The following is a 22,972-nucleotide window of genomic DNA, read 5'->3' on the forward strand; positions in this document are numbered from 1 at the left end:
GAATTAAAAAAATATATTTCCTGTTATTCATCGATACACAAAGAAAACAGCATTTTCCATTATTAAACTAGCACATATATCATATAATATTATATATGTAAATATTTAATGTGCTAATATATACGCTAACTACAGTTTAACACGCTATGTTGATTTACTCGTATGCGGATTTACGATATAATATAGGTTATATAGGTTCTATTTTATTTAAAACAAGATCTAGTAATGTTAGGTATTTCTGTTAATTTAGCAGAACTAAACTTGATATGTAGTGTTTAGTGTAAATAACACAACTCTAAAGTACATCTGTTTAAAAATTAGTAACTGTTGAAAATTTATTAATGTTACCATATACTTAGAGAAAGTAGTAGTAGGCCTGCGGTAGAGAACTGAGACACGCGATCGTAGGTCGCGGGTTCCATTCCTAGGATACAATGTTACTTAATTAACACTTTTTGTGTTAATTACATAGGATTCCCACTACCCATAAACAGGTTTCCAAAGGAGCAGCTAACTTTGTGTACCATAATATTATACAATATTGCGATCGCTATCACGCATTCCAGGCATGGCGATTATGGTAAATCCCCCATTGATGTCTTTGGTGGAGGTCTATTCCCTATGCAGTTGTCGTCTATAGGCTGAAACGCCATAAATATACTTGTTTTGTATATCAATAAGGTAAGAATTGACATTCAAAAGGCCCCTTAGGATTATGTTTTATTGTATCACTTTAGAAGATATATTATACCGCCAGTTTAGCATGTATAGGGGGTGACAAAAAAATACATATGTATTTGATGATTTAGAAAAGAAAGTCTAGAACATACACTGAAGAAATTATAGCGCTAATAATCTATATCATGTTGATGCGGAAATACATTAATTATGTAAATGAGCTTTAAATCTAAGGAGTTAGATCGGTGAAGGTGTACGTACTCTGATGCTTTGTAAAGAGGCCTTCTTAAACCTCCTGCGTTAGCCCGAAACACCGTGTTCATCATTTAAAGCAATGACCCCGGCACCCGCACGGTTAATTCATTGAATCCTAATTAATCGTCTCCTACTTTTGGGTATTTTTAATGCAAGTTGTTTTTATTATATTCTTTTTACAACACACTAACAAATGTCAAATAAATAAACTAAAGCTATAAGTCATGACTTATAGCTATAGTTTATTTATTTTGGGGGTATTAAAATAACAATATTTTTCTTCTTTCCTAACTTATGCATAAATTTTTCCTTACTCGAGGATAAACTGTGGGGAATAATTCTCTTGTCATGTTAGTTTTCGTTGCTGCTTTTACATTAAAAAATATTTTTGTAAGTATTTAATGTATGTTTAAGTTAGAAGTAAATAGTAGTAAGTAAAACTATTATGGCCAGTCTTGCGCTCCCTATTGTTCTATTGTTTCTGAAGATGTTAATGCTGTTAGCCTTAAGGATTTTACAGCTTCATCGGTACTGAGTTTACGAAGTGTTCCGTGAACTAGATTTAAAATTAGAAACTAAAAGCTGGTGGGGCGCCTACCAGTTACACGGGGACGCCCGCACGTTAAGGCTCTTCGCGGTAGAGCTTCGACGAGGTATGTTGCTGGAGTGTGTTTGTGGGTTAAGACGGCAGCGTGGATCATAGGCGAGCCAAAGAGGAATCTGGATTCAACCACGGTTCGCTCACGCTGTTCGCGGTTAGAGAGTGGGCGGCCGCTCACTAAAAACGGGTGTTGTGGCGCTATTTCTCTCAGCGATTTTCTTTACTATCTCTTCGGTCCCCCTAGTGGGGAGGCTACCACGTTGCGTCTACTGGCTCAGTCTGTGTCTACCGATATGCTTCGCCTACGAGCATTTCAAACAAGCAATTCTTCGAGCAACGTCAATGACCTTGGTTCTTCTGGCGGTCTTTTGGGAAAGCCTATACCTTGCAATGAGCGTCTATCATCTGATATGAATGATTGAATGAATGAATGAATGCATGAATGAATGAATGAAAACTGTTATGAAAAATATTATTGCATCAACATGGTTAAAACCGCTATTTCCAGTAAATTAATATCATTTAAAAATAACACAGTTTTCATGCAAACTGAAGTTAAATTAAACGTATCCGGGTTAATGGCATTCTTACAGCGTGCAGCGTTATTTTTCTTAATTAATAATTAAAACCTCTACGAGCGCTTTCTTTGTTCGTAGAAACATCCGGGTATGTTAGTGACGGGAACAAACGGTAACATAATAATGTGTGCACATTAAAAAAATTAAAATTGTCAGAGTTTTATAGCTTTTGAAGAAACTTAAAGTTGACGTGAACCTAAAAATATGTTAGTCTGACAATACCAATCATGATTGCGCTGAGTTTCGATCCACTCAGGCATGTACAAATTGGAACACTGAACGCATATTAAAGGCTATTCCTACCCATAGTTCCTTCACATGACTCATTCATTTGTTCGTTTTTAAGAGCAAATCTGCGAAAATCTTTCGTGTCATATTTGTATAATGAAGCGAGCAGAGGTGTAACCTGTGAGCTAAATATTAAATACGCTTATGCAATAGAATGAGTGTCGCCAGTGCTCTGTAAGCTTCAATCAGCGGACAATGTCAATAAGCTAAAACGAAGTGAGAAAAAATATTTCCTTGTACACATATCATCAACTTAAAAACAGTAAAGTAAAATTAAAACAATTTTTACATTAAAATAAGTTATCAACTATTTTAATTTCGTAATATTCTTTCGTTATTTCCAAAGAGAAAGAAGAGGAAATTTATTATTCTACACGTGAATGTTTGCAAATTTGTACAAAACGCTTTTACTATAAAAAATAATAGATTGCAATATAAAAGAAAGTGTTACTACATATATAATAACAAACAGACAAATCGATATCAAATGAAACAAGTATAGAAAAGTACTTAAAAATTTGTAACAACAGAACAAGTTAAAACAACCAAACGCCCCGAGCGCCGTATCTACACAACAAAGGTTTTTAATGATTTTAAAATAACAAATGGAAATTTTCAAAAGTTTGTTACGAAATTGAATAAAGTTATTTTATTTTCGTTTATATTCACCGACGTATTTCTTTACTTTTTCAACTTTACTAGCAATTTCCCTATAACGTGAAATATAATTGTACACATTTGTTTTCCTTTTTCTTTGCGGGCACTAGTTTGAATAGTATATTTTCCTAATACAGTAATTCTATTGTTTATATTATCGTAATGACTTCATAGTAGCTATCATCATCAAGTCCACTAACAGATGATGGGTGTCTATCAGTGTTATGGTATTGAAACGTGAAACTCCTTTAGGGCTTCATTGGCAAATTAATAGTAGTTCAAATAGCGACGAGAGGGTTATGTTAGGGATTTTTCTACGAGCATCGATACGGTGACACGGCGTAAAGCATTGATAAGTTGAAGTGGCAGTAGACAGGCGACATAGCAGTGGCGTAGCTAGGGGGTGGCGAGCGGGGCGGCCGCACCAGGCACCACAAGTAGGGGGGGTAGCAAAGTTGAAAATAATTTTTTTGAGTTTATTTTTTTGAATGATGAATAATGAAATGTTAAAAGAAAAATGAAAACCATAAATTAAAGTAAATAACATAAAAAGAATATCGAATTTTACTATTTTTGTGCTAAAAAAGTTGTTAAATAATATGAACGTAAAGAAATAAACGGTTACAAATTATAATATACACAGTGTTTAAGCCTTTCATTCGCAAAACACAGTGTTTTTTAAAAGGGCCCTAAATGACAAAATGTTAAATTATTACATTATTGCTAGACAATTTAATGATAAATAGATTAAATAATCTTGCAATAATGTCAATAGAACATGAACTAGTCGACACTATTGATTTTGAAAATGTGATTAATGACTTTGTAGGCCAAAAAGCGAGGAATGTTCGTTTTTAAATTTTCCCAATAAATTTTATTAAGATCTAATGTTATTAATATATATTTATTATTATTTTGAACCAAAAAAAATATATTAACTACATTCTGTTCTGAATTTTGAAATTATTTAGACTCTTTGGGGGGGGGGGGGGTGCACCAAGCCTCAATCTGCCCAGGCCCCAAATACCATAGCTACGCCACTGCGACATAGTACACAGAACAGATGGCCGCTGGAGGCTTGCGGTTCTGGAGTGACGACAATAGGCCGACAAGCGCAGCGGGAAAAATCTACCAACAAAGTGGATAGATCCTGTTAAAGTTGTCGTGAGACACTGCACGCAAGCGGCTTCAAACTGCTTGTATGGGAGAGGCTTATAGCAAAAGTCATCCCACATGTGAAGTGATAATGATAAAAACACAAGCTTATAGATTTGAAATATAAACCTATTATACATCGTACATCGTGTCATCTTTTTTTTATTAGAAAAAAATAATGATAATTTTACTCGCCATAAAAATTAATTATTTTTTAGTGAAAATAAAACGAACTATCTGCTAACAATTCGATGGAATACTTACGTATTTAGAACGAACAAATATTAACTCGGGTGGTGGAGCATGGAGCTACTCAATTACTTTTTGTTCTCCGTATTGCCTCGAATCAAAACTCCACTAGACCGTAAAGTTTCATCAATCCGTTAATTAATATAGCTATAAAATATTTTTTTTGTATAAAAACTTGTCGAGAAATATTCTACCTTAGCTTTCATCGACTCTAATTTTAAATTTAATTAAAAAAAATATCAGTGTAGTGTTATATATCGAATATATTATTTATTGCATGGGAGCTCGGGATTATTTGCGAGCAGTTTTTAATAAAGCTGTTATTCTTACAGTTGCGTCGCAATAAATTTATAATAAAGTTTTGTTTGTCCGCAAAAACATCCAAAATTATTTAAAAAAAACAATGATAGATACGGTGTTAATACAAGGAATAAAAATAAGCTGGGTACTCCTACTAGTTCTGCCATTGAAGAGATTTAAAATCAAATTTAAAAAAAATATTATGGAAAAAAGTATATTATTCTATTCAAGAATACTATACTGATATTAATAAGTGGAATTAAATATTGTTGATGTTCACTCAGGAAGCTAATTATTGTCAAGAGATTCTTGTCGGTTTTTCTTAGTGGAAAAGCTTTCCGAGCGGTAGTACCTTCCTGTAGGGATAACAATGCCAACTCCTTATTTCGATTGGCGATTGGAAAGTGCTTATAACAGCCCATTCGAATAAACAATATTTTGATTTTGATATTACCTTATTCTACACCATAAAAAGATTGCTGTAACTGTTGTAGTGTATTAAGTGTAAAATAATGGGTATTTATTCATTTAGGAGTTGTTCATTCACCTTCATTATTTCAGCTGTAGGACTTTTCCTTTCCCTTTCCCATATAAATTATCAATAGGCCTGATTGAAGTCGCTCGGTATCCAGCGTCTATTGATAACATTTACAAGATGTCGACTTTGTGGATAAAACTCCTGTATTCGATTTTTCAGTTTATTTTCACTAACTACGTCACCATTCAGAAGATAATTAAAACATATTTTGTTAACTATTAAAACCTGATAATACTCGGTTCGTTACTAAATCCACATTCACACGCGTTTAGTCTTACGATGAAAGTATTTTTATATAAAGCTTACTATTTCACGTTACGAAATTTTTTCACATAAATTCAATGAATTTCCGTCATTACATACGTTTCAGTGGCCTTGTAATTTTTCCAGTAGGTAGCTTGATTTTAAAACCAGATAAGTATTAGCATGCAATGTTTTCGTCGGATTAAAATAAAGGTTAGATATACCTTCGTATGTGAGATACTCGTACATATGTTTTTAGTACATAAGCTTGATCTTATCGATGAAAGTTTTACTAACAGAATTTATTGACATAACCAACAAACATTCAATATGATACTTATTTGGCAGTGTGTTCCACGACAAATAAAATAAAACAAATAAAACAATTCGGTAAATAGTATTTCTGAAAATTTTCCTGTAGCTTGTGTTATACAGTTATAAGATGAGCATACTTAGCGTGTTAATATTTACTTCAGCGAAAAACAATAAGTTTTTTTTTTGCTTTAGAAAATGTCTTGGCATACCTGCCCTTGCCAGAGCAATTAAGCGTTATGACAGACTTGCACTGACATAGTGGATGTTTTTACCCCACAATTTTCTTCCATCATCTCAGGAGGAATTCCACATAGCTAGTATCGAAGGAGTGTCGTTTCGCCTTCTAAGTAAAATTGTTCTTTCTCTTTCTTACTTCTCGATCTGTCTGCTAAATTTGGAAAACAATCTTTCTCAAGTCCGCAACCCAAAGCCAATACATAAGATTAAGAGAGTGAGTATTTACAAGTTCAAGCCTGTCAGCTATATGCGTCGATCTTGGATACACTGCCAACCACGATTCGGTAAAGGAGGGTGATTATATCGTTAAAGAAATTTTAAGAAAAAAATATTTATTAGCTGTAGCAAATTGTTATTTATTAGATGTTAGGTCTAACAACGCACTTATTTTTTTTAAAGCTTTAACGGTATTCTTTGTACGAAGTAAATATCAAAAGAGTTTTAACTACATTGCATTTTCTTTAGAGGTTGAAATATTAATTATCAATATTGCACAGAAATAATTATGTTACAGAGTTTATTTTAAATTTTAACTGAACATTCCTAACATCCGCTTATATTACATAAATCATCGTTATCTACCAACAAATCATCATTCTCGAGAGTACTTCATTTTGTCCCTTCGAGTACAGTTATTTACGATTCGAGGGTGAACACTTGACTCTGTTATTTATTTCATGCGTTTTGTCAATTTTTTACATTTCTTTTAATCAGGAAAAGAATAATGAATCAATGGAGTCATTAATTTCCAAATCTTAACATTTACTTTTGAAATAATGTTCTTATTATTATTCCATTGTACTTGCTCCCTCTTTGGGGGAGAGACTTCCCTCAGTGTATTCCAGGTCTCCCTGTCTTCTCTCTTTCGTCTATTCCGTTCCTGCGATATCCGAAATAAAATATCTCCGTCTTCTGTATAGCCGGAAAACTTTTCTTCTTCGATCTAGTTCAAATTCAACTGAAACTTTTAATTTTATTGAAATAGTACAACTTTTATTATTACAGCGCATTATATACCACCTAGCCTACTGCTATTTTGATCTTAAAACCTAGGCGTCACACTTTTACCGATAATTTTAAACGCGGAATAAAGACTACGCCACGTTCCACGAAAAGAAATATACTCGGAGTGGAAATAATTAAAAAAACCAGATGCCTAGATATCGGATGTATTAAAAACATTATATAACATTATAATAGTATAGTTGATTTGCAGCTTTGTTCTTTAAAACCCTTCTTGGTTCACAGCTAATTTAAAACGTAAAATGTATAATTAAATGTCTACAATACCATAATTTTTCCTGTGAAGCAACAATATGGCTTACAGATGTGCACTTTCAGACTTTAATTAAACCTTATAATGCAATTATTATTCAGTTTGAATAAACGCAGCAACGTATGTTAATATGGAGTTATTATGAAAAAGGAAACTGTTTGTTATTAGTTACGAACATGCTTTGTTAATTATGTGAGAGCTTAGAACGTGTGCTTTTTAATGGTTTTTGTAATAAGTCGTAGTTTAAATTTTTATTTGTAAAATGTTGGCGTATTTGATAAGTATTTACACTCAAAACATAATTGTAACGTACAAACTGTCAATTAGTCATCAACATTATTTGAGGCGTAGGATGTCTAATGATAGACATAGGCCTTCCAAGTGTTACTATAACTAACTATAACTATTCTAAGTGGAAAGATCCCTGCATCCGACATTTTCCGACCGATCTTATCAAGGTAGTCAATCCACATTGTGGGTAGACGTACTGCCTTGAGCTTGCAGTCCTGTAAAGCATAATTCTGTGAAAAAAATCTGTTTAAAGCCCAGTAGCTAATGGAGAACGCTGGTAATAATAACTAATCTTTTGTAATAAAGTGTAAGAACGCGTTTGGGACCGCGGATTTTGTTTGAACTCCTTTCAATTTCCGAGTATTAAACAAGAAAAATAATTTAGAAAATAAATGGCTGGAATTACGCTATTTAGCTTTAATTGGATTTGAATTGAAAGGAATGTGAATAAAAAATTTAAATAAATACTTTTTCATTAAATTCCACGTAATTAGTAATTGAAGGTAACTCGAAATTTTTGTTAAAGCTTCATTACAACACTGTTATTGGATATTATTACTTTTTTATTATTACATAGTTTTAAAATTTGTTAAAAAGTTTAAATCGTAATAAACAAGTGTACATAGTACATAGCACATGTTCAATGTTGTATGATATTCATAAATAATATACGAACAAATTACAAAAAGTTTTACTCCTCATTTAGGTTCTAAGAATATTTCTGAGTCGAAAAGGCATCGTTAGTCAACACATTTATCATTCCTGACACATCACTCTGCAGGGATTTTCTTTGGAATTGCTGAATCAACGCAAATTCGATCGGCGTTCCCTTAATATTCAAATGATTATATTCATTATTACAGAATTATTAGCGTTCATATAAAAAATGCAAAAACTTGATAAAGAGAACATTGAGGCAAAATGTTTTTTAATTTTTATTTATTTAAACTTCACTTATACACGAGTGCGGCCATAATGCACGGTGGCATTTACCATCAATCTTTTAGGTAGTGTAGAAAAAAATTTTTTTTTAATGACACTACTGTTATTAACAAGCTCCTGGTCATTGAATGAGCCACGGAGAAGGCTATGCTCATGATTTCTTTACAAAATCAAATCAGAAATGAGGAGAATTGTAAATGGATAAAAGTAACCGATATGGTTTAGCGGACTTGCAAGTTGAAGTAACAGTGGGCAGGCCACATAGCGCACAGAACAGATAGCCGCTGAAGCCTTAAGGTTATGGTGTGGAGACGACAAGCTGACAAGCAGAACTTAGGACGTACACTAGTTAGACAGATGACCATGTTAAGGTTGGCAAAATATGATGAATACAGGCTGCTTCCAGTTGGTCATTTTGAAAATTATAGGAGCCGCCTGTGTCTTCGTGAAACAGACTGAAATGATGATAATGAGTAACTGTTTAGTAAATTATTACAAATCACATCTAAATACACAACTAAATATGATAAATTAACAATTTTTGTGATAAGTATGGCAATTAGGCACGTATCAAATACATTACCAATATAATGGTCTTTTTAAATATTTTTAATTATTATTATTTTTTAAATAAGTATTTATTATGCATGCACATGATACAGATAAAAAATTAAATAATTTGAATAAGCCAAAATATGAAATCAAAAATATTTTACTAAAATGTGATATTTCTGCTTCTGTAGGAAAATGAACGTTTTTTAAACTAATTATGTTTTATATTTTAGGTGTTGAATTGGTGCTAAAATTATTTCAGATCTGAAATCTATTTCATTATAAAAAGTATATCAAATGTTAAGCAAAACAATATTTCACGTATATTGAATATACAAGTTTTTGTATAATGGTTATAAAATAACGCCGTTCAAAGTGTGAAGTAAGGTTAAGCCTAACCGTAAAACGCGGTTTGCGCGACACAAGCGGTGCTTTAACTGGGTGCTGAAATAATTTTTTTTTATTTATTTTGCAAGCAACAGGTAACTTAGTTGCCAGGAGTACTTGTAAAATAAAACTTAAATAACTACCTAACTAACTAGACTTTATATTATCCTAAAGATACAAGCAGAGTTGACATTATAAATGAAAATAAATAGTGATCTTTTTTGCACAAAAACATTCAGAAAAATACGCAGTACTAAGAATAACTAAACATGTTGCTGTAAACAGTACTCACTTGCGAATAGGCAGTTGGGTAACGTCCATAAATATTTATTTAATCAAACGCAAAACTAAAAATAAACTTAACAGGAAAAGAAAAAAATAAAACAAAATCTTTACATTAAAAGTATGTACTCATGCGTGCTTGACTGTATGTGTAACAATAAGTCTGCTTTTTGCATAGACTTTTTATTTGTCCTTGTCTTGTTCCTAGTCTTGACGACTTTGATACATTGACAAATGGGTTTCGAAAAGAAACGTTGACGCACTTGTGCAATAAAGCACAATAGACATGTAGTTCTTATTTCATTTACAATGAATAGTTATTTACCTACTATCGTACTAACTACCTACTTTTTACGCACCGGTAAGGACCGGCCAAGAAATTTAAAAATAAAACAAATAAAGATATTATTAAAATAAAGTGGTATTAGAAACAATAAAATTAAAAAAAATGAATAGTAAAAAAATACTAATTTCAATAAATAGGCATGTAATATATATGAAATAATCGTTATACCTAATTATAACATTATCAATTAAAAAAATACGTGAAAAATTGTACTTTAGGTAAAAAGACTGCCATAAGGCGGTAGAGGCTCAGATGATAACATTAAAAAAATGACACTCACTATAAGACACAAGCCTCTTTCAAAGATATTTATGTGGAGATGTATCATAATCATCAACCTTGGTAGGCGGGTTGACGATCGCAGTGTGGTATTATGGTACGCAAAGAAGACTAGTGCCTATCCTCTGGAACTTGTTTGTGAGAAGTGGCAATCCTATATAAGTACTATATAAAGTATAAATTACATAAAATTGTATCCCAGGAATCTAACCCGCATCCTACGATAGCGAATCTCGGACCTCTGCCTCTAGGCTACCGTTGATCAATAGTAGTCTCAGTTTATATACTATAATTGTAGTGAATAAAAATGAAGTATAATTAGAGGTACGGAATTTTCGCAAAAAAAAAATCACCAATTTCGCATTTATATTTTCCAAAATTTGCAAATTTCGCATAAATTTCGCATTTATACTTTAAAATTATAAAATTTGGGTAAATTAGGCATTTATTAAACAAAAATTTTTGTTTAGTAATTTTATTGCTAAATATGAAAGTAAAATTTAACAAAATTTTAAAGTACAAGTCTTAACATCAAACAGTTTTAATTAATTAAAAGATAACATTGTAAAAAATAAAGATTCGACTTTTTAAACTTCGTTTTTTGGTCTGTACGACGAGATTTTATATGCGGAAGAAGCGTTAAGCGTCCACGCTGTTAATTGCACTATGTAATGCTGCTTCAGCAAAAAAACGAAAAGTTGCATTTGACGGCCAACAATATGTCCTGCAAATTGGGGTTTTTATTTATATTAATGGACCGAATAATTAACCTATGACAGTGTGCATATTCATCAATTAGCTCATTTTGAGGAAGACCTTGGAAAAAAGAAAAATACGTATGGTATTTTTCTTTTTTACATTTCGCATTTATTCGCATTTATGAGTAATTTTCGCATTTATTCGCATCTATTTCGTAAATACGAAATTTCCGTACCCCTAAGTATAATTCATTATGATTTCTGTAGTTTATTACAAATATTTATTTCCGTATTTACGTTATAATAATATATTAATCTATAATAATGAAGATCACGACTAAGTAAAAGTTTTCAAAAAAAAAAACTCCAGGATATTTTTAATAGAAGCTACAAAATTAAAATACATCATAAATATGTTTAATATTAAAAAATATTGTTTTAGATAGAGCGTCGTACATAATTGCAATCGTGAACGCTCTTAATTCAAATTAATTTCCGATGCAATCAGATTTATAGGTCGTTGGTAATTTGAAAACCGTTATTTAGGAACAATATCACTTTATTTATTGTCACAACTGCACCATATTCATCGTTAAAATAAATCATGTGTACTATTTGTTCTTTCTTGTAAAAGCAATCTTATAATGATATATCGATTCAACTATTAATTTGTAAACAGAAACGAATTAAATTGTTAAAGCAATATTTTTTGTATGATTGGGTAAATAATAGCCAGTTGGTATATATAGCTTGCTGACTTACCCTACACATAATAAAAAAGCTTTCGTCATCATCGTACATATTTTTGTAAGACGTCCAGACTTGTACATAGGTCTCTCCTATAATGCATACAATATTCCAACATATATTCCAACAGAGCCGGTAGGATGCAGTCTTTGCGATTATTTTGTTTCATTTCGAATTACACTATTTACATACTTAGGGTTTAGAAGCGGCCAGCCAGTGCACGGGCGGCAGTTACTAAACGCGAGCGGCCCATGGGCGGCTTCTTTTGCGAACATTTTGTTTCATCACGAATTACACTATTTACGTTCTTAAGGTTTAGAAGCGGCCAGACAGCGCAGTGGCGGCAGTTATTAAACGCGAGCTGCCCATGGGCTGCTTCTTTTGCGAACATTTTGTTTCAACTCGAACTACACTATTTACGTACTTAAGGTAAAGAAGCGGCCAGCCTGTGCAGGGGCGGCAGTTATTAAACGCGAGCGGCCCATGAGCGTCTTCTTTTGCGAACATTTTGTTTCATCTCGAATTACACTATTTACGTACTTAAGGTTTAGAAGCGGCCACACAGCGCAGGTGCGGCAGTTATTAAACACGAGCGGCCCAAGTGCAGGTTTTTTTGACACTTGGTTTCAACTCGAAAAAAAGTTATTTCACGAGTGCAACGTTCAGAAGAAGTCAGCCATTGCTGGGGCGGCAGTTATTAAACGCGTGCGGCCCATGGGCGGCTTCTTTTGCGAACAATTTGTTTCATCTCGAATTACAGTATTTACGTACTTAAGGTTAAGAAGCGGTAAGCCAATGCAGGTCCGGCAGTTACTAAATGCGAGCGCCCTATGTGCGGATTTTTTTGACTTTTGGTGTCAACTCAAAATAAACGTTATTTCACGAGTGGAACGCTTAAAAGCGGCCTGCCAGTACAGGGGTGGCAGTTGTCCACGTTGTATGTCCTTCGCTGCACTTATCAGTAAGTGGTTTTCATTCCAGAACCTTCTGTTCTATGAGAGCTGTCCACTGCCACTGCGAGTAAATTGCTTTACACACCAACCAACCCATTCAATACTTTGAGACGTTAAATAATACATTCATTACTTCAAAACAGTGACTCGCCATATTCATAATAAATTAGAAAGTCGCGTACACAATGACCAATTGAAGTAATTCCAACAACAATTTTAAACGTCAAGACGTTGACGAGACATAATTTTAAAAATAACCTTACCGATCGGATTAGATTTGGCTAAAGAGAGACAACGATAAGAGTCTATTTTGTGTAAATAAGTAAATGGTTTCTTAACCGAAGAAAATAATGCATACACAATAATTTTTGAGATCAAAATAGACGCTGCGATTATATTTCGTAATGAGCAACCACCAGTAAATATTATCATTTGTTTCATAGGCTCTACGGCGTAAGAAAATTTGCCAATTATGTAAATTTACGTAAGGACATCTTTGTTTTATTTTTTTAAGGTATAAATTTCATGTAAGTATTCTCTTGAATGTATTATGATCCTATTTCTTTTATGATTATGATATTCAAGATTACGGTCCCTTTCATTTCTAGCAAAGATGTTTTGTGACTGAATTTTTCGCCTGGGGCTTATAAATATACATGTGAATTTGGGTCAACGGGGAATAGTTTTAGGTGTTTGTTTATATTACGTGACCTTTGTTCATATAATCTTACCCGAAAATAACTCATATTCATGATAATAGTATTGTAAGAGATACGTCATAATCTATGCTCGAAAAAAAATTGTACATATAACATCTTTTACTTATAACGCTTTGCTTAAATAGACAAATTAGGACGAAGAACGACGTCTTGTTTTTTTGAAGAAAGATCTATTCAAAGGTTTTTTTGGTTAAAAAATCAAGAATAAGTTATTTAAACTCAAGCCCTTATTTGCTTTGATTGTATTCAATAGTATTTCAAAAATAGTTATTATAACTGATTTTTTTTAGAATAGCTTTAACATAGCCTTCATTGCAATATAAACGATTTTTGTTATGGTATGTACATTGGATATTTACTATCTTTCACGGGCGTATGTTAATACTTCTATATGATATACCCATATATTTAAAAAAAAATCGCTGTTTGGTGTACTAGTTTTAAGAGTCTATTTATATTATGAAACCTTTTGAGTAAGATAACTCATATTCATGATATAAGTCATAAATAAATCTGATCAATTTTCTCCAGGAATTGAAAATAAATAAAAAGTGATCGATTCACAAGTCCTATTTATACGACAATTTAAGTATATCAAAATATTCTATAGTTGTAGAATATTATAATTATCATGTTTAAAATATTATACGTATAACGAAGATTAATATTAATAACAATTTACAATAGCTAGCCGCCCTGACAAACCTCGTACTGCTAAATTTACTAGCATATTACAGTAAAGTAGATAAAAAAGTATTTCACAGCGATCATTCTATACATAGATTTAATTAAGACATTAATAATAATAACTTTTATTTCCTTCGTTTTCTGCGACACTTCAATAAAAGGTGATTATATTTTCATAGTAATGCTTTATAGTATACGATAATTAGTTATTTCATTCCAACACGATTTTTTACCTTGGCAAGTCAAATTTCGAGAAAGAGATCACTCGCCAAATCCAACTCGGATAGGCAGCGTTTGGGAAGCTCTTAAATATCTTGTCGTCCAAAACACTACAATATCTGCAGATGAAGGTAAGGATCAGTGTGTGTTGTCGGTGATGATTAAGGTATCTGATATGAGGTCGTTTAAAGCCTTATGAGAAGGCTCAAGGTTACTCAGAGAGCAAATAGGAGCAAAGAAATGAGGAAACCTGTGTAAAAACCAAGGTCACTGATGTAACTCGAAGAATTGCTCGTATGTAGTGGCAGTGTGTGTGGCCCATCGCTCGTGCCATTGATGGCTGTCGACGCCGAAAGGTACTCGAGTGGCGACCACAAACCGACGCTGGGCGGGTCCGGTCATCATGGCGATCTTTAGAGAAGGCCTATGGCTATAATTGGGCGTCTATCGGCTAAAAGAAGAAGGGGAACGCGAGTTTTTAGGGTTTGATTAACCATTAATGTTTGCATAGGAAAAAAAGTAGTTCTTGTGTTGTTGTTACAATTTCCGACGCAGTATTTTTTAATAAGAAACTTTATAGTAAGTACCTCAACGAAAATTTCTCAAAATGATCGTGCCGTTTTTAAATTTCGCGGTTTAAGCGTGTCATTTTTATTTACATAGTTATAACATAGTCATCAGTCATCTTCTTAGTATAACTATATAAAAGTGAACATCAAAGTAGAAACGCTTAAATAACTTATAACAAAAGGCCCATTGAACCGATACCTGTAGCGACGAAGCAAAAAATGCGTTGGAAATTTTTCACTGTAAAAAGACAGCACCGTCGTCTCATGGACATATATAGATATCGATAGAAAGTTTTTTGTTTACATATTCATTTTATAAAATGTGTTTTTCTTGCATACCGGCTTTTAAAAATTATGATGATGTATCTCTCTCTGTATACGGTCTATAGAAAAAGATATACAGCATATAGATACATATTTTATCATTTAAAAAGATTAGCACTCGTGATATTGCGCTTTACAAGTTTTTTGTAGCACTCCATGGTAACTGTAGGGCTATATCACCATTCCGTAATGGCACCAGGCACGCTACTTCTATGGTATAAAAAAATATTAAATTATCGGCTGGCAAGAATCAAAATCAGGACCATGTTAATCTTTTCGACGAACGCCGTTAATTTAAATTGCTAAAAACGGACGGTTAATCGAATTTTAGTTTGATTTATAAAAATATAAAATTTAAAAACAAATAAAAATTGTGCGTGCATGTTTTTATTGAAAACTTAGCTGCAAAAAACCAAATTAATAAAATCACCTATTTATACCTTGTTCGCACGATGTTTAAAGAGTTTAAATCACAACGGACTTTTAATGTAGTTTCTATTTGTTTAATCATAAAACATTTAATAAATAGTACCTTTAATTATTACTTGATCATTAAAATAATATCGTATATTATACGGCCTCTCTCTATCATAAGGGATTTCTTAAACCTACAAATTAGACAAGTAATAAGATTACTATGCTTCGTATATTTAAGTGACGGCTCTATATCAATGTTTATTTTTTTATTTAAAACATAAGAATAAATCTCATCATCCTTATCCCTTTAATAATGTAGTTGCTTAGATCCAATTAAATATATTTCAAATGAATTTCAAAAATAGGTATATTTTTACAAAAAATTTTACTTTTCAGAACTGTTTTTACAAAGTCTTTGTGGCAATATTAATTATTATCGTAATTTAATGTACACCGGAAATTTATCGTCCATATTCAAAAAGTAAAATAGAAGAATTAATAAATAATTCTTCTATTTTATTCGTAACAATCATAAAAAACCAACGTTTATGTAAATGTAAAATTGAAAAAATCACTTTGTCCGGTGCACTAAACTAATAACTACGCATTATCATGCACTTGCTCTCGCCTTGTGAACTTAGGACATAATTATGAATCGCGGAGAGCGATCATTAGCGTTTTACACTCGTCAACGAAAATGCATTTTGTTAATGAGTGATAAAAGGCAACTACAAAAAAGAGGGGACAGCAACCAGACCGAAGTTAATTTTATTATACATGACAAAAAATATTTTACACAAATTTCATAAAGAACCATGTGGCAATAACACTTTAAAAACTTGTAATTTTGACAAATTTCGGGAGTTTACTGGACTAAATTAATAGGATATGTATGAGCTTATAATATATGTGAGCTTTATTAAATCAAATCATATATCGCCGCCCTCACCACAATAAAATGATAAGTCTAAAAATGCATCTTTTTTTTTGTGGAGAGTCCAAAAACAAAATAACGGTTACATCACAAAAATTGATACAGTTAAAATTTTCCTACGTAATAATGATAAAAATATAATTCTATCTATTCTTATTATGCTGAAGAAGAGTACAGTTTTTACTTATATGGTATAATATTTTTATTCAAGGCGAAGAAAGCAAGAAGGAATGAAAGAACAAAATGAAAGATATTGTGAAGGAAAAAAGGTAAGAACAAAAGAAATTGAGAAGAATGAAAGTGAGTGAAGAATAAAGAAAAAATTTGAAAAACTTATTTGTAAACAAAGACCCTGATCCCAACAAATTAGGGATACGAGAAGCCTCCTATAGGTGCCATAAAAAAATTGTTATTCCTGTTTGTACTTTACTTTGTTCATTTAGATAATTTTGTCTATGTCTGCCATTTTTAATTAGAAAATTTTAGAAAAAACTTACGAGGTATAATAGAACTCGTAGATTGCGATGAATCAGAAGCCAAAACTGCGGCTTGGCAGTGAACATGAACGCCGCAGGAGTTTCCAGAAAGACTGCATATTAAACAAAACACGAGTCCATAAAGAACTCTTCAGATAAATCATCAACTACAGAGACTTTACTTCATTCGTGAGGACGGTTACCATTACTGATTTGCGGTGATATTAAAAATTATTATTTTAACTTAGATTCATTATAGTAAAAGAATTCCTAAAGTTTATTACGTATCATATTAAGATATTGTTTATTTATTTAAGGTTATTTATAAAGGGACTGTTACAATGTACGACTTACGATAAAAGTATGCATGGTCATGAAATTATTTGTAGTGGAATACTTAATGCACACGCATGTCTCAAACACGCAACAGGTGCATTAAAATTTAAATAAAAGGGCATTGTTAGACAACATTAATCAAATTATTAATAATAAATGTAAACTAAGGGAGACGATGGTTATATAAATTTACTATACAATAAGCTTCAATCTATTGGAAACTGTTCGATTATTTATTTTAAACCAAATTAATTATCAATCGCCAAATTTGCGAACACTCGAGTACGCATATTCATTAAGGCAATAAAAAGATTCTAGATGAGATAAAAAAATTGAACTAACGCAAATTTTGCTCTAAAAATTTTGTTATTTATCAAAATGAAAAGACGTGTTAAGATTAAATAAAATAAATGTTATCGTCTGTCTTAGAGCTTATAAAAAACTCTTATAGTGTACTTATTAAAATGGATATTTATGTTAGTATTTTTTGTCTATTTTTAAAAAAATTCATAGATGTGTAAAGAGATAGTAAGGGCTATTTCGTTGTTTTTTTTTATACTGAACAACGACTGACGTATAGCTTTTGACAGAATGTAATTTTCTGAAGCGGCTATGCAATCATTACAAATACAAACCATCGATTGAAAATGATAAAAACATTATCAAGCTGCAAATTACAATTTTAAATTCTATAGTATTTAATTAAACTTTTTAAGTTTCCTACATTACTTAATTTCTTTTGTATTCATATTAAAATATACTTAAGATCATTGAGAGTGACTACATGTGAACGTCATGTGAAGAAAGCTAGAAGTTTCAATTTGATAGAAGCTAGAAACAGATTGAGCTCCCCTATAACTGAATCTTTTAACCTAAAGCTTGATTCCAAATGCGCACCGATCTAAAATCCCACAGTAAAGTCAGACAGTTTATTTTTATTAAACGGAAAATTTAATTTTTTTTAGAAATCAGTTCAATGTTCCAACAACATGATTAACAACCAATTTGCGACTTACAATCGTTCACTCCCCTGAGTTATTTATTACCTGTTCTTTTCGACCCTCTTCTACTTCACTGTGATTTAGTACGACCAAGTTGTGGTTATTTTTAACGCTTTGATAAGAGGTATTCCCAGACGAATTCTTTTGTTTTGTATTGTTTACTTATCTGTGAACACTTTGATCATCGTGCTCCACTTAGAGACTTTGTTACTAATATTTATCAGAATTAGATCAATTAGTAATGTTTTAAGAAGAATATAAGCATTGTCGCCATCATTAAGCTGCCGGTCTCGCGCCGGCGCGTAATGCCTACCGAACAACTTTTATTAAATAGTACCGCGCTGGCACCGAGCGAAGTAACATACTAACTTGGTGGCAGTAAAGCTGTTTATTTATGTAAATAGAAAATAAAAGTTTAAGCATGCCGTCTTGCACAATGATCGACATACTCTTACCGATATATAATTTTACTTTTAATTTAATTGGTACAGGATATAGGACTTTTAAAAACTTTAGTCCAACATAATATTGAAATCTTTAGATAAAGATAAAGATAAATCGGATGACTGCTGACGATCGATGTAGATGTACATAAAACCTTAATTTCATTTTTGATACCTTTGGTCAACAAACTTAATATTATTTTAAATATTTTCAACAAAGAAATAAATAAATACAATGTAGCTGTTCATGGTGCAAATTGTTAGTTATTAAAGATAAAAGATATTAAATTTAAAAACTTTAAGGCAAGACTCCGTTCAGAAAAAGTTGTATTTAACCTAGAACACTAGTCGGAAATGGTGGATAAAGAAAAAAAAAATTTAGTAGGACATGACAGTTTTCTCTCAATAATTTAAATTAATTTTATTTAATAACGTATTAAATAACTTACGTATCTAACCACTTGTAATATAACTATATTAGTACTCCTGTATAATTTCGGCAAGTGAAGCATGTGCCCTTTGTTCATTCGCAAATAATAATTGAATTTTAATCCCGTGGACCGCACGTACAAGGCAAACAGCGTGAGTGCTGAAAATTTAATACGATTTGACTTAATTTTGAACTGTTACTATTTGATTTAAGCAAAGAGCAAAGTTAGCAAATATAACGTATGCTTAAACGTAACGTCTATATAAAATTATTTATCTTAAAACACACACTGATATAATAATTTTCGTTTCGAAAATTGAATTATAATCTAGCAAGATAACCAAATATTACACTGCTATTAACTGCTACTGGATTTTGAAATATGAATTCTTATGTAGTTCTGTAATAATGGCAATTTGACTTAAGACATGATGCTCTTCATCATCATTCCGGTCATAGGAAGTTAATTGCCAGACATGGGCCTACTCTGTAGATTTCCAATAGGAATAATTGAAAGCTGTTTACATTCAACGTTTTACGGCGATCATCACAACGCCACCTGTCCACCTTATGGGTGGACATCCTACTCTGCGTTTACCGGTCTTTGGGCTCCACTCTAGATTCTTAAGGCCCGACGGCTAGGTGACCTGACCACTGGCATTTCAACTTGCCAATCTGCAGGGCTATGTAGGTTACATTCATTCGCCTAAGGGTCTCCTCAGTCCTGATTCAATCTCGTAAAGGAATCCGAAGCTCAGCGTTTTCCAGGGCCCGCTCGGTTATTGTGAGCTTATCAATGAATTTCGAAGTGAGAGACAATATTTATATATAATTATCTCTACAAGCAAACAAAAACTTTCCGGGGGTCCTTGAAATGGTTTCTGAATTGTCATACATATAGCTACAATGGAGGAACGTTTCAATGGTTTAGTATCTGTTTGCTGCAAGTCTGACATAGGTTACCCTTTGCCCGTAAGGGCGGCAAGTCCAAGGCATTTCTCCTATATAAAACAAAAAGGTAACATTTTATTGCAAGCAATGATCATTATTTAATCTTCATTTGATTTTGTCCCTATTAAGAGAGTCGCTTATATTTTAGATTTTTATTTACAGATATTTGTAGTATTATTAGGTACGGAATATTACTTAAGTATTAATTATTTTACACTTTATCTTACCCATAATCATTACATATTTATTAATGTTCTAGTGATATAATAATGATGACATTTTTTTTCCACGAAACTTTTCTCTGAGACAGTCTACAAGTTTTAGACTTTAATATTATAGACAACACAAACACTAAAAGAAAATTGTTTAAATTATATATTTTTTTGCCCTTAAATCATATGATTTGATTAAAACAATTTCTATGGACTTTTACTAATACGAACTCATTTATGCATTAAAAATAAGTTCTGCCATCTAACATAGTAGAAGGTTCGGTACGTTTTATTTATATGTTCCATGCGTATTTACATTAATTGCCATATGTCAATGTTAATTTTTTCACGTTCTAATCAAGGCGTTGAACCCGAATGGCTGCTTATTCGTTATTTATGTTCCAGCCCGACACAATAACGGCAGAATAACTAACCTTAGGGCCCCTATCTTTCACATTAATCGTACGTCTACACGTTCATTCTCATTAAACATACCCCCTTGGGATACTTTAGATGTATGCAAAAGGTCAACACATACACGGTGCACTTGAATAGTTTTCCAGTTAAATAATTAATTAATGTAATGGAGAAACACAGTTAGCTTTGTTTTATTTAAAAGAAAAGAATAATTGTTGAACAAGTGAGAAATGTTTGTTTATTGAATTTTAAATGTTTTTATTATCATCCAATTGTTTTATGTATTAAAAATATATTTAAAGTTTCTTTTTAAAAATGTAATATGCTTGCGTTAGAATAATCTGCTTATCCTTACATTACCCTTATTACCTTAGATAAATTAACAAAATATTTACTTAATAAAAAAAATAAACAGTACATATGTGTGTCTTCATTATTATCTTTTCTGTCGTAAGTCCACAGCTGGGCATTTCCAATAAAACCGGTTGGAAATAGCCTTCATCTAGTTTCCTCCAAAGACATTGAAATGGAATGAGTCTCATGTTTAGTTCATTTATACTACTCAAAAGTCTCAACCATCTAGTCTAGTACATGTCATTTTATTTTCATCATAGCTCTTTTTTTCGAAGTAAGCTGTGATATCTTCTATCTTGAACTGACTATGTGTTAACAGCGGTATAAAAACAGGATTGTCAACTATATTGCCTTCCGGTAAATGCACATTTCACCCTCTCTTTCGTCATAACACAATGCTATCTTCTAAGTGTTATATGACAAAACTGAGATGATATCTAATGTCTATGTCAAACCTACTCTAAAAGATATCGGAGGTGCTACAGTCGAAGTTGTAGACGATTTTATATACCTAGAACAAACCTTCCAGATAGGTAAGTCAAAAATCGAGCAAGAGATCACTGATCGAATCTAATTCGGATGGGCAGCATTCGGGAAGCACTGAAAAATCTTCTCTTCTAGAATATCGCAGTATTTGAAAACGGAGCATAGACGTGGTCGCTTACGATAGGCCCCATAACAAGCTCCAAGGTCACAATAAGATTAAATCAGAAATGAGATAATCCGCAGAACAACCAGAATTACTGACGTAGCAAAAAGAGTCGCACGTCTGAAATGGCAGTGACCGAGGTATATCACTTTTGCAGCCTACGGCTTATGGGACCAAAAGGATCCGACAACAAGCCGGCAGAGCAGGTTGACTCTCCATTAAGTGAATCGACGGCTTAGATAAAGTAGCAGGAAATCGCTGAATCCGGGCAGCGCAAGAGCACCTTACAGTGGGTTTCTATCGGCTAAAAATATAAATAAGTATAATATGAGTGTCATAAAAGATAATATAACAGTCACGCAATTTATGTATTTCTTAATAGATAAGAGGTTATCGATCTTTTATATTCGTAGACATATGTCACAAGTTGATCGAATACCGATAAAATAAAATTTGAATTACCTTTTCACACCTGAATATCATATTATATTAGTGACAGTAGAGGTGAAATTTTTTGTAATACATTATAATCATATAATACCGACGATGTAAAATTGACTTTTGTCGGTCGTGTTCTGTTAACCTTGATGAATTCTCACATCGACCTCCTATATTGTTTTTGTTTTCACTTAGTATCGTTTAGTTTATACCTTCGTTTTCTTAACTTTAAATTTGTAATTAAAAGTATAGTATTAAACATATCTTGTATAGCGTTAGCATTCAAGTATTTGTTTTGTGCCTTTCTAATTATATCTACTTTTATTACGGTATCCATTAAATTCATTTTCCATTTTTATTAAAGATTGTTTTCTCCACTATTAATAACCCCACTATTGAGTTCCGTTAATTTCCACAATTTTTTCTACCACCTTCCTGCAGTATTCCAAAAAGGTCTGACAGGTTCTCTCTAGGTTCACCAATGAGGCAATATTTTCTTTTTGTATCATTTCCTGCAACCGAAACTAGTATTCTGTTCTTACTGTGCCA

This window comes from Battus philenor, unplaced genomic scaffold (assembly GCF_028537555.1).
Source record: "Battus philenor isolate CCGP_79_NKW_IND1 unplaced genomic scaffold, ilBatPhil1.0.hap1 SCAF_13, whole genome shotgun sequence".
In the NCBI taxonomy this organism is placed as follows: Eukaryota; Metazoa; Arthropoda; class Insecta; order Lepidoptera; family Papilionidae; genus Battus; species Battus philenor.